Raw genomic sequence first — 18,918 nt, 5'->3', positions numbered from 1 at the left:
TAAAAGGTGAATATTTCAAATTAACACAAAGTTCGGGATAATAGTATATAAATGTACATGTATATATTGCAAAAACGGATAAATTTCAATCAAAAAAGCAGAATAAGCTTTTGTATATATGGCTGTTTTAAATACTTGAAACTTAATGATTGTTAATTTTGCTGATGAGGCTAAATCATCTCTCAGAGCATTATAGAAGGAAATACATTCTGGTCTAAACAATGGATATACGTTATTTCTAGTAAAACTGAAGTACTTTTAGAAAGATAAGCCATTTGACTACCACTACTGATAGATTGTACCTTCTTTCTGAAGTTTTGCGATCGTAGACATCATTTATCTCGGAACTTGGGTGTTTACAAGACATTAAAAAACACAATCATTATACTGATGCAGTTTACATTTGGTCGATCTATAATCAAAACAAGATCTTCTACGGTTAACATTTGCCAAAATGATTTATTGTATTAATTGTGATTGTCGTTTTACACAACAAAGTGGTAATTGTATACTAACCTAAGAACGAACAAGCGGCTAGGATGACTACGCTTGAATTAAAATCTAAAACTATCAATAAAAACATTTTATGATACTCTGACAGTTATTACTTTAAATTTGTTATCAATTCGGAAATTGGATTTTTTATTTAAGAGATATTGGCCGTTTAAATGAAAAGTTGGAAAAACTGTGTCACTTAATCTGCCGAAAAGTTGTTTATTATATTGATAAAATTGTTGATTTTCTATATTTACCGTTGAAAAAATCTTCCAAAAAGCAGCCTCATATAGAATATTGATAGTAATCATCTCCAGTAAAGCATTTGTTTCAAAAATCATTATTTGTTACCTTCCATTTAAACAGTACATTTTTTGTAGGCAAGATACTGTGTACAACGTCTTTAGTCGTCACGATAAACTTTTGAATCTACAGGCCCCAAGCTGAATTTTACCAAAATTTTAGTTAGAATCTATTGGCCTGTAGAGATAAATTTTACAGGCCCTACAGCATTTTTGAAAGCCTGGGCTGGTGGGCCTGTGTTTGAGTGCGAAGACTGCGTCTTCAATTTGTTTTCTTCTAAACTGTACTGATAACTTATTTGACAAATATTCATCTTATTGTCATATATTGACAAAAATTGTATCTTACTTTACAGTGTTTACTATACTTTTCACGGAATTTTCTGATCTACGACAGTGTACCCAATCCGTTGCGTTGCATTTAATGAGGATGTTAAAACTCTTGTACAGTTGATTATATTCTTTATCCTTTGCATTTTGTGCAATTTACCTTTTTATTTTGATATGTTATTATATATAACACCAATCAACATAGCGTTTATTTCAAATTTTGAAAAAATAGACTATTTTTATCAAATTTAATGTATTTATTTCCCCCCAAATTTTTTTTCAAATTCGTAAATTGTTTTTTGGTTCAATGACATCCTCTATCCTCCTGTGTTAGCCAGCTTTTTTACATTTTATATATACAATTTTGGAATACTAGGTAAATTTTGATCAGAATCCGTATACATATAAAATGCTATGCAAAATGTTCCTTAGCCTGGAATTAGGTTGCCATTTTCAATATTTGTGTTTAATTATCGATCTATCCATGATACTGTTATTGCTTCAAAGCGACTTTTAACATCAATTATTATCAAACCCCTGTTTTCATAACTGCCATTTGTTGTATTTCTTTAACTTTATCTGGTTTGTCATGTCTCTAAACTTATAAACATTTTCTTTCTATTCCTTCTGTTTTTCTGCTGAAAAAAACCTCGCTGAGCTAGCTAAAACCGAAATCAGCTTATTTTTATACAATGTGATTTCCTATCAAAATGCTAACTGATTTTTTTTTATATCTTTGTTAAGTCGCAATGCCAATAGTGCAACATATATGACATATAGTAGAGCAGATACACTTCAGGACACCCTTGGCTAATCCTCCATAATTTTTAAGAGAAACCCACCCATTATTCATAAAACATATTCCAATTTATCTATACAAAGTTTTAACAAAATGAATGATTCTTTGAAACGTATCTAAAATAAATCTTTATTTAAAAGAGTCAAAGTTTTTCTTTGAAATCGATATACACAATAGCCTCTTCTATATAATATGTGTCAGAATAAAGAATAATCTATAACATCTTGTATTTGCCTTAAAATTAATCTAATAAATCTACGTTTTATGTATCCAGATTGATCAGAGTTTATCAATTTTGAAAGAGGTTGTTTGAGTGGTTAAACTAATGCATAGAGCAAACTTTTAAGAACTTCATTTAATGTTGAAATGTGTCTATAGTTTTCTAATTCTAACATCCCCCCCCCCTTTTTTTTTTAATACTGACTACTAAACACTATTCCGTTAGGCTAATACTTTTTCTTTATGACTGTAATTATACAATGTATACATTAAAGGGACAATTACTGTCAAAAACATGTTCATTGATTGGACCCAATTTCTCATATTTTATACCACACTAAAACGTATGTCAAATTTACAAAAAGTCCAAAAGAAACAATTACCTATACCAGAACTCTAGATCTGAATAATGTATAAGAATTTCAAAGGTATTTTAGACTAGACGCCATCTAAAGAACCCTGATGTTCTCCGAAAACAGCGGATGGTCATATCATCAAATCATAACATATTAATTGTTTGCATTATTTTATTTTGATTTTTTTCTACTTTTGTGTTGTAAATGTATTTTTGAGATAATGTATCATTCGGATTTTGTGATGCAATAAATAATTGGTTTTTAATTTCAAGCAGTATTTTGCTTTAAATTAATATTTATTTTCTCTAATTATTCATTTATCATGTTTATCGATTTCTTAATTTTCCTTTGCATTTCAAGTCTCCCAAATTCAACCCTGTTTTCTCAGGCTCTAATTTGTGCACCAATGGCTTTCTCATTTTAATCTTGATATTCAATTCTGATTCTAAATTTTCAATTCGATCATTCGACTGTCATACAAGTGAGAGGTTTAGCTAGCTATAAAACCAGGTTTAATCCACCATTTTCTACATAAATTAATGTCTGTACCAAGTCAGGAATATGACAATTGTTATCCATTCGTTTGATGTGTTTTAGCTTTTGATTTTGCCATTTGATTAAGGACTTTCCGTTTTGAATTTTCCTCGGAGTTCGGTATTTTTATGATTTTACTTTTTTCGAATAAGAGTCTGAGTTATACATATACAAGTAGTATCATTCCTAGCTGCAGAACCGTAGCTCATAGGTCCTTATGATATTTTTTGACAATTTGCGGACCATAAAGCTACGGATTTTACCTATTTCAAAACGTTTTGAATTACGACCAAGGGTTCAGGTCGCACTTATTTCCCTAATGTTTATTATTTATCACCCGTGCATAACTTGAAAATGAATACTGTTTGTTTCGTTAAATATTTTTCTATGATATGACGTACCTATTTATGTTTGAATATTCATTTCCATGACACTATTATCTAGTCATTTCCTTAAGAAAGACCTATGATTAACGGTTCTGCAACAATATCCTTCGAACATCTTTTCTTGTAGTTCCTTTCTCACTTACCTGTTTCTATGTGTTAGAACCTGACAATCTAACGTTACCAGAAAACAGTGAATTTGAGTATTGTATTCTAATTCAGAATTCGTATTGTCAACTTCTAAAAAACGTGTTTTTATTATTACATTCTAGAGAGTAGCTGAATTATTTTAATCAGACAGAACTGTTTTTTCCCCGACTGTAATGGACTCGATGCTGTTACTCTGTAAGACTAGTGTAATTTTGATTTCGGTTATGGTAATCATTCTTCGTTGTTGTTTAAAATTGTAAGCTTGTGTCACACATCTATGTTGTTATTTTGGGAATTTACGGTACGTTGTTGATTACGTCTTAGGTTTTCTCCTTTTCAAGCAGATGGTAATTCCAAAACATATTTGAAAAGTAAAAGAAGATGCTTAGAAACAAATAAAAAAAAACATAAGTTGAAGAAGCACTATGGTAAAAGAAAGGACGATAAGTCACAAAACATTACAAACACACGGGCAAAAACTAACACCGCTAAAACAGAGACTTTCCAAGTTTTTTAAATTTGAATTGAATGTAGAGAGGCCAGGCCCATTTATTTACAGGGAATATATTGAAATTTTTGTATTTTATTGAGACGAACATTTTGAGCTATTATTTTTGTAAATCGGACCTCTGGTTCAAAAGTTACGAGTGTTCCAAATTTCTAATTCATCCCCCCTTTTTTATCCTAGATGACCGCAATTTTATAGGCATTGTAGCTCATCTTTGAAGGCTAATATTGACTCAGATAGACATATTATCTTCAACACTTTTTGCTTGTTTTCTGACAGAGTGTACAATAGTCTATAATAATACTGTATAGAGGTGTACATGTTTTGCTCTAATAAAAAGAATAGCCATACACAATTTCCATTAAATGCTATTCTCTGTTTTGCATAATAGGACACGCTAGCCGTATTGCTCCATCAATTGACAAAAAATATGCAAGGTATAACACATTCTAGATAGATTTTATAGTTTAACTCATTACAGATGGTACAATTATGAAAATTTGGACCAGTATGTAGAAGGACAAAAGAAAATTGGCTCTCTGTTTGCTCTCCCAGTCTGTTTGATATTAAAATGATGATTGGCACCGAAGCCAATATTACAACAATAAGTAATGTATTGTACAATAGTGACACATAAATGGACATATCTCAAAAACTGTTTAAGATTCATTCATGAAATTTTTCATGCGATTAAAGCAGTTATCAAAGCATGTTGTGATTTTCAATTTTTCCCGCTAAGAGCGAAAATGGCCGCCATTAAATAATTTTTGTATGAAATTTACACATTTTTTGGTCCTTTCTTATTTTTCAACCAATTTTAGCAATGTTTGCATCAAATTATTTGTCTTAACACAAGGCTTTAATTTTTTTGAATGAATTGTGACAATACAGTTCATAATGGTAGCCATTTTGATTCAAAATGGCTCCCATTTCGGATTTTTTTCTCTCTCGATTAAATGTTTTTTCATCATTTCTTGGTTATTTCTCAACTGATTTTTGCAATATTGGTATCAAATTGTTTGTCTTGAAAGAAGCTATCAATTTTTGAATGTATTGTAACAGACAATCTCACTATGGTGGCCATTTTGAATCAAAATGGCTCCCACTTGATGGCATTTGCGAGTTTTTCTCTTTTGATTAAATGTTTTTTTTATTCCTCGGTCATTTCTCAAATGATTTTTGCATTGTTGGTATCAAATTGTTTGTTTTAACACAAGGTAACAAGTTTGAAATGAATTGTTGTGAGTTATTGTTCATGTTTGTTTTGTGGTAGTGGTTTTTGATTGACAGACCCTTCAGCTTTACATTTTTTTCTGCTTATTTTCAGAAATATTTCAACTTATACAGTGAATATTTAGATAAAATAGAGTCGACATCTGATATTTTCCATGTTCTGCAACTACTATCATTTGGGATAAATTCATAACCTTTTGAAAATACAAAAATATTTTCCACCCTTATGATGTCATCTTTAACAGGCCAACGAAAAACAGTTTTCTTTGAATTAATATGATGTAGGCACTTCACGGTAGCAAAATTATTGTATAAAACTTCTTCAACCTGTCCTGGATACTACCCGTCTGAATATGCTATTGCAACAGTTTCACCCTTAGAAAAAATGTGATCTGCAAAATGATCGGGTTCTGACACAATAGGTTTTGGAGTTTTAATTTTAGTACATTTTCTATTACACGATTTTGATTCATCAGATTCATAAATGCCTTTTCTTTTTTGGCTTTCTGACTTTCAGTGTTTTGACACGTCATCTCTTTTTGATTCTACATCTTTTTTTTTTAGTATTTTTCCCTTTGTTGCATCATGAAATTTTCTCTTTCCTCAATAGTTTTTTTGTCAATAATGGTTCATTTGTTTCTGTTCTACATGCGCTATTTGCTACAGCTGCAGTGTTATCTGAAACTGCGCCACCAGAAATTGGTATATTAGCTATTATTCTCATATTTGAAAGCAGTTGATTGAGATAAAATTAAGAATGAAAATGGGGAATGTGTCAAAGAGACAACAACCCGACCATAGAGCAGACAACAGCCGAAGGCCACTAATGGGTCTTCAATGCAGCGAGAAACTCCCGCACCCGAAGGCGTCCTTCAGCTGGCCCCTAAACAATATATACTATACTATTATGTTCAGTAATAATGGATGTCATACTAAACTCCAAATTATACACAGGAAACTAAAATTAAAAATGATACAAGACTAACAAAGGCCAGAGGCTCCTGACTTGAGACAGGCGCAAAAATGTGGCGGGGTTAAACATGAATTTATTTCCTTCAATTGAAAATTTAAATAAGTTTTTGTCTTCAGGATTTATTTTCAAAACAACTTTTTGGTATTTAATTTGAGCTTTCACGGCTTCAACTTTTTGTGACATGCTGAGATTTTCCAATGCCCTTTCAATGTCTTTCTCTAAAAAACACTGCCCTCCATAAGTGTCAATATCTTCTTTTATTTTTATGATCTCATTATTTTTTCGTTGCTGTTTTGAAATAGCTTCATCTTTTTTTTTCTGTAAAATTTGTATTTGCTTTTGTTCTTTGTAATGTTGAAGCATTTTTGGTGCATTTTCTCTTGTCATCTTGACCACTGTAGATTTTTTTTCTGCATCCAAATTATCTAACCAATTTAGTGTTTTATTGTTAGTAAAGGTATGATGCCTTCCAAAGCGATTGTATTTGCGTTTGGTTTTTCACGCCTAAGCCGATCTAGATTCGCAAAATCTCTTTCTGATACTATGTTGGTTGGGGATACAGTAATAGAGTTTTTTTTTATTTTTCAAAATTTGGCGAACTGTCAATACTAAATTTCCCACCTGGCAGATAGTCTACTAATTGACGGCTTACTATGATCATAAAATTTGTGCATAATATTTGTAATGCCTCAGCTGTAAGAATATTTAATTGTTCATCTTGAACAGAAAATAATCGGTCAAACATTTCATCCTGTTTTGTAAATTCAGGAAATAAAATTGTTCCATTCAGTAAATCAGAGGAATCCCTTGAAAATTCATCTAAAAAATTACCAAAAGTTACCCACATACTATTAAAGTCAAGAATATGCTTTGCGCTTTCAATCTGTTTCCATAAAGGGCCAGTCAGTAATTTGTCAATAATTCCCAATGCCCTGCAACCAGCCAAATAAACTTTATTTTTCACATAATGAGAAACACAGGACACAAGTTTGTTACTAGATTTTTCTTCAAAATATGTAGACAAAAAATCCTTGATCTGATCATTATGGTTATAGACCGCTGCTGCCATGGAGAATAAAATGTTAATTCGATGCCCATAAAAGGTGGACATATGCTACTTTACAGGAGGAACGCAACTTTTTAAGTATGTTTCAAACAAGAAACCGTATCCAGATTTTTTATCTGCACCAGGAACACACAGCTTAGTTGTCACACGTATAAAATCAGGAGTGCTTGCCACTCCCCAGTCAAATGTATCTCTCAAGATTATAGCTTTCGCCCATTCCTCAAGTGCTATTTCGGCTTGTGAGCCAATATTAACCAACACATGCAAATTACACTTGAAATGATTAATGTCGATGATAGACTTTTTGAGATCATCACTAAATGTGTAAAAGTTCTCAATGATAAGAGGAAGACAATCTGCCGGCCATTTTTCAAGCATATTTTTGAGACAGTTGTTTACGACATGTCTGTCTGTCATCATGTTCTTAACCTTTTAAAGAATTGCAGCTGACTTTTTGTCCATATTATCATTATCCACCCCTGCTAAGTCTTCTAAGTTATCAAATATTTCTTTGATCATTGTGAAAAAAGAGTCTGCGTTCCCTTGAACTAATTCAGACATCCCTTCACTGTATTGCCCTGTGCTAGTACCTATTTGTAAACCGCCATACTCGCGACCCTTACGTTTTGTCCCGTCCGTATGAATAGTACAAATCATTGATGTAAGAATAGCATCGACGTTTTGGATTTGTGCCAAAGCCTTTGCTTCAATAAGCATTATTTCAGAGAATGTTTTTTTCGGTAGACGACCAACTTTAATACCAGCAAGTTTATTTAAGACTGTACGGACGATATATTCTACATTCTTAACACCAACATTGGCTGACAGCAAGGCAGCGTAAACTTAGCGCACGCTATCATTATATTTTCCGTTTTCGTAGGTGGAAATTTCTTTATTTTTCATTAACTCCTCTATAATTTCTTTCATTTCTTCATTTTCATTTTCAAGGATGCGTAAGTTTTGTTTTAGTAAATTATTTTCTTTGCGAATCTGATCTTGGAAATGTTCATCATTATTGTTAATGTCATGGCCTGGTTTTGTTGTTTTGATTTGCTGCAAATTCCTTGTATTGTTTTGTTTCATAATGTTTACTCTTCGGTTATAATAACTAAGTAAAGATGTTCTTTGTTTATTTTTTTGTCTAATGTGACAAACCAACTTATTTATTTTTTTGTTCACATTTTTTGTGTTTAATCTAGTACCTAACTTTCCGCGATGTTTGTCCAACTTTTTTGTAAGATTTTTTTTCTCTCTTTAAGTTATAAATTTCGAGATTTGCGCTCATTTTCTCTTTTCTAAGTTTCATGTAGGATTTGTTCATCTTTGACTTTGAATTTTGAGAAGATTTATTGAAAATTATGTTATATTCTGCTTTGTTGCTCTTGCAAACGTTGCAACTGAGTTTATTTTCTTTTTCAGTCGGTTTCGGTAGAGTAAATAAACCTTTCAAATATTTGTCTTTTTCTTCATTTTTCAATATATTTTTCTTGTTAAATGTTCTATTAATATAGTTCCACAGTCTTTCTAAATGGAACAGGGTCTGTAGCTTACACAGATGCAAGAACCAAAGTGCACATGTCTTGTCAGGTTTTTGATTTCTTTTTTGTACGATCTGAGCTCGAGTGCCATTTTACGATTGACAAAATCTACATTTATTTCTGACGGTTTTAGTAACCATGCTTCTGTTATTCCTTGTTTTTTACATTCTTCACCTATATTTTGTACTTTCCTACAATCTATTATAGTTGTGCTAAGACAATCAGTGCTTTTCTTTTTCAGTGCTTTTTCCTTAATATTTTTTATTTTTCGTACAAATGCGGAGACATTTGGACGATGCAGATGCGTGTTTGCAATGCCATTATTTGTACGTTAAACTAATATCACGATCAATAACATCAAGAACACAAATCCAGAAATATGCTGTTTCATAAACTTTATCTTTAATTCTTTCAAGTGGCCAATCATCTGAAAAAATGTAAAAATAAACTAGAACAAACTTTCCTTAACTGTTAATATTAATCAAACCAGACTAAACTTTAATTTTGATTGCATTTATTTGTTATAAATAAAGTGTCAGAAAACTGAATTAAATCCTATTGTACTTGTGTAGTCCGCCATAAGTTATGTTCATGTAAATCCTTTAAGAGTATCAAATTCTAGTTGTTATACAGGATACTGATTAAAAGCACAGAAAATCTTGTTCCTGGGGTCTTTTTGCCAATAGGAGCAAGTCCTTGATTTTGGATAATTCCATATTTGGAGTGGAGATTCTAATTGCCAAAGTTATTTGGTGTCCAGGACATGACACTGAAGATGAGTTGCAAAGATGGATGTGTTGTATCAGGCCAGCTGATTACATAGTCATAGGTGTTTCATCATCTTCTGAAATATAAAGTAAAAGGGACCACAAAGCAACGCGAACTTCAATCACTTTGTACATTTTATACATCAAACTCAGAGAGAAGATTAAGTTTCTTATAGGACCATCAATTTATCTTAAAAAAGCTACAGTACAGTACATGTTGCTTACATGTGTTTAAAAAACAAATATTTTCACGCACAGCGCAAAAAGAAAATAAATTGTTTTAAAGTTAAAGTTAACATTTAAAATCAATTTCATTGATGATTGAGCAAACACAAAATACCTGAAAAACTTTTTCTAGAAATTAATCACATGAAAAAACATTGTTACCTTTCTCTTAAGATAAATTGATGATAAAATTTGAAATGTTTTAATGTTTATCATGTGTAGTTCCTTTAACATGTAAATATTTTGAGACTTAGTTCACAATCAATTTCATGTATGAATTATTGTTTTATTTTTTAAAAGTTTTATAGATTTTCTTATGTTCAATGATGTTTATGAAAATATGTGTAACCTTTTAACCTTTTTTTCATTCAGTCATTGTCTCATTGCAATCACCCATCTTTGAAATACAATATTGTTTAAAGAATACTGACCGATGCAGTCTTCATCGCATAGCAGACTTTTAATTGTACTAGCATTCCCTAAACCTAATGTATGACTATCCAACATTTGCCAAGATTTAGACATTGAAAAACAAAACAAAATTACATTGGAATAAAACTTATACCATTTCTGCAACTGGTGACAAAAGAAAATAAGCTTTTCCTTTTCAAAATTACTTTTTTATCAAATTCTCAAAACAAAATTGGGCAGCACTTCCCTTGCACCAGACACTTAATAACTTGCCCCCTTCCCACTGTTTACCCGGGCAAATAAAGGGGGAAAGAAAGAAAGCTTTATAGACACTGAAAAACAAAACAAAAATACATTGGAATAAAACTTATACCATGTCTGCATCTGGTGACAAAAGAAAAAAAGCTTTTCCTTTTCAAAATTACTTTTTTTTATCAAATTCTCCAAAAAAAATTGGGCAGCACTTCCCCTGTACCAGGCACTTATAACTTGCCCCCTTCCCACATTACCCAGGCCAGTAAAGGGGGGAAAGAAAGAAAAGAACAGATGATGGACAGGCTCATTTATAAAGGCATGAGCTTTCATCTGTTCAACCTACGATAGATGAATAAAAAAATAAAATATTTACCTATTTCACTGTCTGTCAGCACAACGTTATCCGTTGTTATCATGAATATTTGACTCCATGTCCAATGACATTGGCAATGTCTCCATTTCGTAGAACATAGCGGTTTTGCGCTGAAAAATAAAAGAATGTTCCTGACGTATTTCCCATTAAAGATGAAATGTTTTTAAAAGTTAAATAGTTGAAATTTATCATTGAGAAAGGAGAAATTTCTTACGTTTTGTTGTTTTTGAGCAGCAATGACTTGAATGTTTTGAACTGGCTTTTGACCTTGAATTTAGCCGGAAATAAAATTTCCCCAATTAGAAGAAGTAGAGCGGAATCTCCTCTTTCATTGGATAATACATTTATTTCGATATGACGTCAGGAACATTTTTTTTTTAGTTTGGAACAACCCCTTTCGTAACAATATCGGTGCCGGAACGATCAAAAACGTTCTTCATAGCGGTTGAAAACGATTATTCTTTCTGAAACGAATAGTTTCAGGATTGCAAATCGATATAAACCTGTAAAAAATACATTAAAAACAACATTTATATGCATTACTTTAGTTGAAAAAGATAGTAAATACCCCTTTATTTTCAAATCGAAGTTGGTCAAAATCACCAACTTTCACGTCAAGAAACAAGATTGCGGATAATTTTGAACGTAATCGGCCTCTCTATTTAATGTCTGCTTATTTGTGTTTTAATTTCTCGTATAAAAGGTAAAAATTGTTTAGTTGATAACTTTCATCATATACATGTATATTTTTGTTTTCTTATTGGTAGAAACAACAGTGCTCGGTAATTATACACTTTATTGTTCTAATACTACTGACTCCTGGACAGAAGGAACACAACTTTACCACGGAGGAGAAATTAACAACGACATTGAAATCTTTGGTTATTGCAGATATGTCATTTATTTACCGCCAATTGTAAATGACAATTCGAAGATAGATGTATGTGAATTAGAAATTGGTGGTAAGTATTCAACTACCTTTTTGATTCTTCCATGTTGATAAAGTTTGAATAAACTTGTGGTGAATGGAGGAATATCCCTTCTTACTTTAAATATTACAAGTGAAGTATAGATTCCAGTGACATTTAAAAAAATATTTAAGAAAAACCAAGCATACCCAAATATTTCTACAGCTCAAAATAATAACAAAAAAAACCAACCAAATATGACAAGCAAACAAACAAAATAATAATAAAGGATAAGTGGTCTTAAACATAGTTAATTTTGTTTAACGGTATCCACCATATATTCTAACGATTCTATACGTGTATGTTGGCAAGTGTTTTATAGGAGGAACTAAAAACCTTTGGAATTTAGATCTTTAGAGGTAAAAACAAACCGTATCACCTATTGGATTATGTATACGAGAACATTTCATTATGTCAACAAAAAAAAAGCAACCAAGAGAACAGTTGAAAAACTAGTAAAACACGTGCCCTTCAAAGGGTTTTAAAGCAGGTAAAACATATTTCTGATCACTGTAGTGTATAGTATTAATTTTAGGATGCCCCGGTGGACGATATGGAGTTGACTGTGAAAAATCTTGTCCACAGAACTGCCATGGGCCATGTGATTTACAACATGAAAATTGTTTATTTGGATGTTTAGATGGTTGGCTTGATCAAAAATGTGCAACAGGTATATTTTTTGGTTGCTATTTGATACTTTTTACATTCGAAAAGGACTTCTTTTTTTAGGAGTATTTTGAGCTTAGGTATTTGTCAATTCACTTCAGTGAAGACCATGTGGGATGGAAAAAACTAATAAAAAATACAAGACCCACATGTTTGTCTCGCGCCTCGCCCACTAAAGAGTCATCATAGACGCTCGAATAAAACAAAGTCGAAGGCGAAATACAGTTTGAAGTTAAAGAGCGTTGAGGGCCAAGCATTCCGAAAGGTTTTGCCAAATACAGCTGAGGTAATCTTTTCCTAACGAAGAAAATCCTAAGTATTTCGAACAAATCAAAGTTTTGTAAATAGAAGATAATAATGATTAATGCCAACACTACTAAATAACTTAATTAAACAAAAAAGAACTGGTTTTGCATTTAGATATGATTATAAGTCATAAAGGGACAGAGTCTTCTCAGTTGCTTTGAATTTTAAATTTGCAGATATGATTTCAGCGTCCCAGTTATGAACTTTCTATTTCTATGTAGCAACATTCTAGCAGCACCTGCATATGGAGAGTATATCTCACTAGTTGATACGATATTTTAAAGCTTTTATTTGCTATTATGATATCCTTGATAGGGGGTTGCTGCTAACAAGGAATTATTGAACCAAGAGTTCCAAGTAGTGAATTTGAAATCGCCCGTTCGAAGTTTCTACGGACGCCATAACGAATTTGTTGACCGTTATGGAATATATGTTTCCAAGATGACGACGGATATGTTCAAAATTGTTGTAACCACAATCTCGTCCCCTTTTTGTCGAAAGTAACTACCGAATTAGACTTATCAGTGGATTTGTACTTACATGAGCAACACGAAGGGTGCCACACGTGGAGATGGATTTGTACTTACATGAGCAACATGAAGGGTGCCACACGTGGAGATGGATTTGCTTACCCCTCCGGAGCACCTGAGGTTACTCCCTGTTTTTCGTGAGGTTCGTGTTGCTCAGCCTTTAGTTTTCTATGTTGTTTGTATTTTTGTCGTTTTTAGCTCACCTGGCCCGAAGGGCCAAGTGAGCTTTTCTCATCACTTTGCGTCCGTCGTCCGTCGTCGTCGTCGTCGTCGTCGTCGTCCGGCGTCGTCTGTTAACTTTTACAAAAATCTTCTCCTCTGAAACTACTGGGTCAAATTTAACCAAACTTGGTCACAATCATCATTGGGGTATCTAGTTTAAAAAATGTGTCTGATGATCCGGTCAACCAACCAAGATGGCCGCCATGGCTAAAAATAGAACATAGGGGTAAAATGTAGATTCTGGCTTATATCTCTGAAGCCAAAGCATTTAGAGCAAATCTGACGGGGTAAAATTGTTTATCAGGTCAAGATCTATCTGCCCTGAAATTTTCAGATGAATCTGACAACCCGTTGTTGGGTTACTGCCCCTGAATTGGTAATTTAAGGAATTTTGCCGTTTTTGGTTATTATCTTGAATATTATTATAGATAGAGATAAACTGTAAACAGCAATAATGTTCAGCAGAGTAAGATCTACAAATAAGTCACCATGACCAAAATTGTCAATTGACCCCTTAAGGAGTTATTGCCCTTTATAGTCAATTTTTTACAATTTTTTCATAAATTTTGTAAATTTTTGTAAATTTTTACAAAATATTTTCCACTGTAACTACTGGGCCAAGTTCATTATAGATAGAGATAATTGTAAGCAGCAAGAATGTTCAGTAAAGTAAGATCTACAAACACATCACCATCACCAAAACACAATTTTGTCATGAATCCATCTTTGTCCTTTGTTTAATATGCACATATACCAAGGTGAGCGACACAGGCTCTTTAGAGCCTCTAGTTTCGTTTATTGCCATCGCATTGTCAATCTGTTTTCGAATTTATGAGTTTAAATATCCCTTTGATATCTTTTGCATCTTCTGCAGTAGCTTGAAGTTACTGCAAATCATCATAGATCAGATGGTTTTTTGAAAGTTGAATTTTGCTCTTCGAGCAGATCTGGTCAAACCATTTCCAACTTATTTTTACAGTTCTTAGGACGTGCTGTAGCATCACTTTCCTAGGTTCGGAGAAGAGTGGTTGCTGCCTCAAACATGTTTAACACCACCACATTATGTATGTAATTGTTCAAACTCATGAACATGTAGTCAAGTGGTTGTCGTTGGTTGCTATGTGACATATTTTGTGTTATCATCATCCACACTACATGTAGCAAACTTATTTTAGTATGAAACGGGCATTTTGATCTGAACAGCTCTCAACAATCTGAACAATATATTATTAAGTAGATATAAGAAGATGTGGTATGAGTGCCAATGAGACAACTCTCCATCCAAGTCAAAATTTATAAAAGTAAACCATTATAGGTCACAGTATACGGTCTTCAACACGGAGCCTTGGCTCACAGTCTCACAGGAAACCATGCAAATCAGTCCTAATTTTTTTTTTCAAAAACAAATGAAAGCCTTACCAGACAGTAAATACGAACAGGTAAAATTAAAACACAATTTTTTTTCGTAAATTTCATTAGAAAAATAAATTATAAGGAGGTGAAACTTTATATGTCATTTTACATAATAAAATTATGCAAATAGCCAAAAAATCACAATGTTCAACATTTTTTACCTTAGATATTTCATTACCATTAAGAAAGGTACATTTTATCAATGATTTTTGCAGAAGAACTATATCTAACGATTCAAACCATAAATATTTTTTTTTTATCTTGAACAACATTCTGACAAAATAGATTTAAAACATCTATATAATGGCACTTTGCTCATAGAGCTAAATTGGCATAAACTTAAACAAGTGTATTTCCATAAATGATGAAAATAAATCCAAATTAAGGTAGCTGGGGTGTTATCCTCCATCTTGGATTTTGAAACAGCAGATAACAATCGGTCTCGATCTTTAATGAAATGTGCAAATTTCAAGAGTAGTATGTAATTCATGTGTAAGACTTTTCATATTAATATAGAAAATTAAGTGATTTATCTTATTTACGGCATGACGTATTTTACAAAAAACAGAATATTTTTGTTTGATTCATTTTTTTTTTTCAACTTTGCCACATAATGGGAGATAACTCAGATATGAGGAGAAATAACTCAAATAAAGTAATTTTTATAATAGAATGTGTTGTGAATTTACCAATTTATTATGTAACACGAAAACGAGTCCGGTGACCCCATTTTTTCTTTCTCTTATCTGAAAGCATTTTAAAAGAGCTATCTTCTCATATTTTATCTTTAAATTCTATAGTGTAGTTTCATTTTTATCAATCAAAATTGGGTTTTCCATGCATAATCTATACAAAATCTGACATTTTTGCACAACCTGTAGCGTGAAAAAAAAGCCCGGTGACCTATACTTTTTATTATATTTTTGAAAAAAAGCATGATATAAACTACATTTTGACAAATTATTAAAAAAATCTATTGGATTTTAATTTAGAACCCCCATCTACATTAAAAGACTTTCTAAAAACCTTAACTTAAGTATAACAACATATAAAAAATTGATCCTCGGCAAATAATCATGAGGTAAAGGAAAAGTTTACAAAATTTGGGCACATTTGTCATGTGTACTTGAACGATTTTCAACAAATTGGCATAATAAGCTGTATCATACAGATACTTCGGACATTTAAAATGCTAAGATGTGAGATTTCATGTAAATAAAGGTTTCTTGAAAATTTTGATAAAAAAAGAAGGAGCGATAAGGACCACATTTGGCCTACATTTTTCAGAAATATGAACTTTTTAATTTTATATTTCTTTCTTGATTTGTATAAAAGATGAGGTAGTGGAAAATCAAAAATAATATGCTTTTAACCCATGAGGTCATAATTAAAGCAGTCATGATGTCACAAAAAAGGGCATTTTAACTGTTTTCAGGCAAATATGCAGATTTTGATCATTTTACCTTGTTTTTGGACATGCAGATATAGAGCACATGCAAGAACCAACTACATAATTTACGATTATGTTTGTTTAAATCTACAACACATTTCATGTTAATATTTTCGTGGTTTTTGCATGTGTATAATATTTCCCACTCCCTGACATGATTGAAATAATGCTTTAAAAAACTGAATTTTTATAAATTATAAATTTTGCTAGTTTTGACTTTAAAATCTGTGTAAATGGTCAATATATTTAAAACATATGATAGTTCACATTGTGCATATACTTAACAATTATTCTTAAGCTGAAATAAATCAAATTTGAAACAATTCATTTCGGAAATGACCTTTAAAGCACCTCCTCCTTTCATGCAAGTATGAGTAAAAAAAATACAAAGAATCGACGAGTTTCGCCTTTAGAATGTAAGACATCACATTATGGTACTGAAATGTAAGATCATCTTTTTTATGGACCCTTATATGATTCTTAAGTTAATGTAATGGTGTATATCATTGTACATACTGTTAACAAGCTTTACTCAAGACACCAAAATTATTTTGTATTGGGTAGTTTGTGACAACTTTCTGTATCGTATGGTTATTTCTCACATATGAAATGATCTACAATTAATCTAACAAGTTTCTTTTCCTGTATATACATGCAGTTTATATAGCATTGAAAATAATATAATAATAGAGACTGACAAACTTTTACTCAAGCTCACATACCACACAGCCCCACATTGAAGCTGGGCAAACAAAATCTGACCAAATTCCTAAGTTAAAAGACTCATAACTCCTACAAAAGACAATTCATAAAATGTTGTTGTGGATATGCACACCTTCATAGTATGTTCCTAAACGTTTCACGAAAGTTACATGAAATTCTGTCGTGATGACAAACTGTTGCAGTAGTAAATCATGACCACAAATTCAAAGGGGCAACTCTTTTCACTAAACTAGACACATTTTTGATTAGGGGCAAGCTAAAGCCCTCATCTGGGTGCGGGATTTTCTCGCTGTGTTGAAAACTTATTGGTAACCTTGTGCTGTTTCTGCTCTTTGGTCGGGTTGTTGTCTCTTTGACACATTCCCCTTTTCCATTCTCAATTGTATTGAAAGTCCCTATGGTATTCTTTGCCTCTCTTGTACAAATTATCTATGACGTTCTGTTGTGTGGTGTCAGAGGAATTGCGATAACGAGAACAGACTGACAGAGAGAATGACGAACGAATAGGTCAAAAACACTTTTACCAAATAATGGTAAATATAAAGTGACTATATCATAATAATAATACTATATTGCTTTTGGTCAGATGAAATTAAAACCTATGTGACATTATATGTTAACAGCATTGTATACAAAATTTTCAGTATTGTCATTATATGCATTTGCTTCTATAATTGCAACAGCTTATAGTTTTTTTTTTATCTTGTTCCACATTTTTCTTCAATTTATCTCAATTCAATAGACTGAACAACAGCACTATTATCAGTAATATAATTTGAATTAATAGATCCTGATTTTAGTTTAGTCACTAGTGTTGCAAAGTAACTTTTAATTTGAGTAGGGTTTAGCCATTCCTCAATCTTAAACATTATTTCTCCATTTTCATCGCATGATTTTCTCAGTTCATCCAACAGCGCAAAAATAATTTGGGCGTTTCCCCGTTTTCCCACAATTAAAACATATCTCATTTAAATTTTTTTAACTTTTGGTGAAAAGCGAATATTTGTCCTTTTGCCTTTTAGAGCATATCCCTTATTTTTCATATCACTTCTTGTATATCACTGTGTAGCTGTACTCACTGTATGAATCAAATTGTTTTGTCTATCCTGAAAAGATTGAGTCATAGAAGCATATACTTCAACTGAAGTATCTAATTATTTCCAGATTTTTTTTGGTGGTATATGAATGATTTCCACCAAAATATGCTTTTCCAGATTTGTTGCTCAAGCAAAGGTTTTGTTACAAGAAAGATCGGGACAACAGAAAAGTTTACATTTTGACTGTCACATACACTGGTTGGTTACTTTTCTTGAATAGTTGATTGTTCATTTGCTGTGTGGTGAATATTTACGGACGAATGTACTATTTTAGGTAAATCCAGAAAAGCGCTTCGGACGCATGAAATTATTAAACGTGTTGTTTTCAATTTTTTACATCACTGGGTCGATACCTCTGCTGGTGGACTATCAGTCCCCGAGGGTATCATCAGCTCAGTAGTCAGTACTTCGGTACTGACATGATTTATAACAAACTTTTCTAAAATTGTCCGTTTATAAATTTTGAAATTATAAAGAAACTAAGGTTTCAACTCCCTCAGGCAAAGTTGACCTTAGATGAATTTGGCTATTTGTTTTAGGTATTTTTGTCATATAGCTCTTCAACTGTTTCGGTACTTATACATCCCTCGGATTTCAAATGTTTGGCATTGAGCGTTCCTGATGAA

Source organism: Mytilus californianus, unplaced genomic scaffold (assembly GCF_021869535.1).
Source record: "Mytilus californianus isolate M0D057914Y unplaced genomic scaffold, xbMytCali1.0.p SCAF_1, whole genome shotgun sequence".
In the NCBI taxonomy this organism is placed as follows: domain Eukaryota; kingdom Metazoa; phylum Mollusca; class Bivalvia; order Mytilida; family Mytilidae; genus Mytilus; species Mytilus californianus.
Note: the sequence above shows the minus strand (reverse complement) of the source record.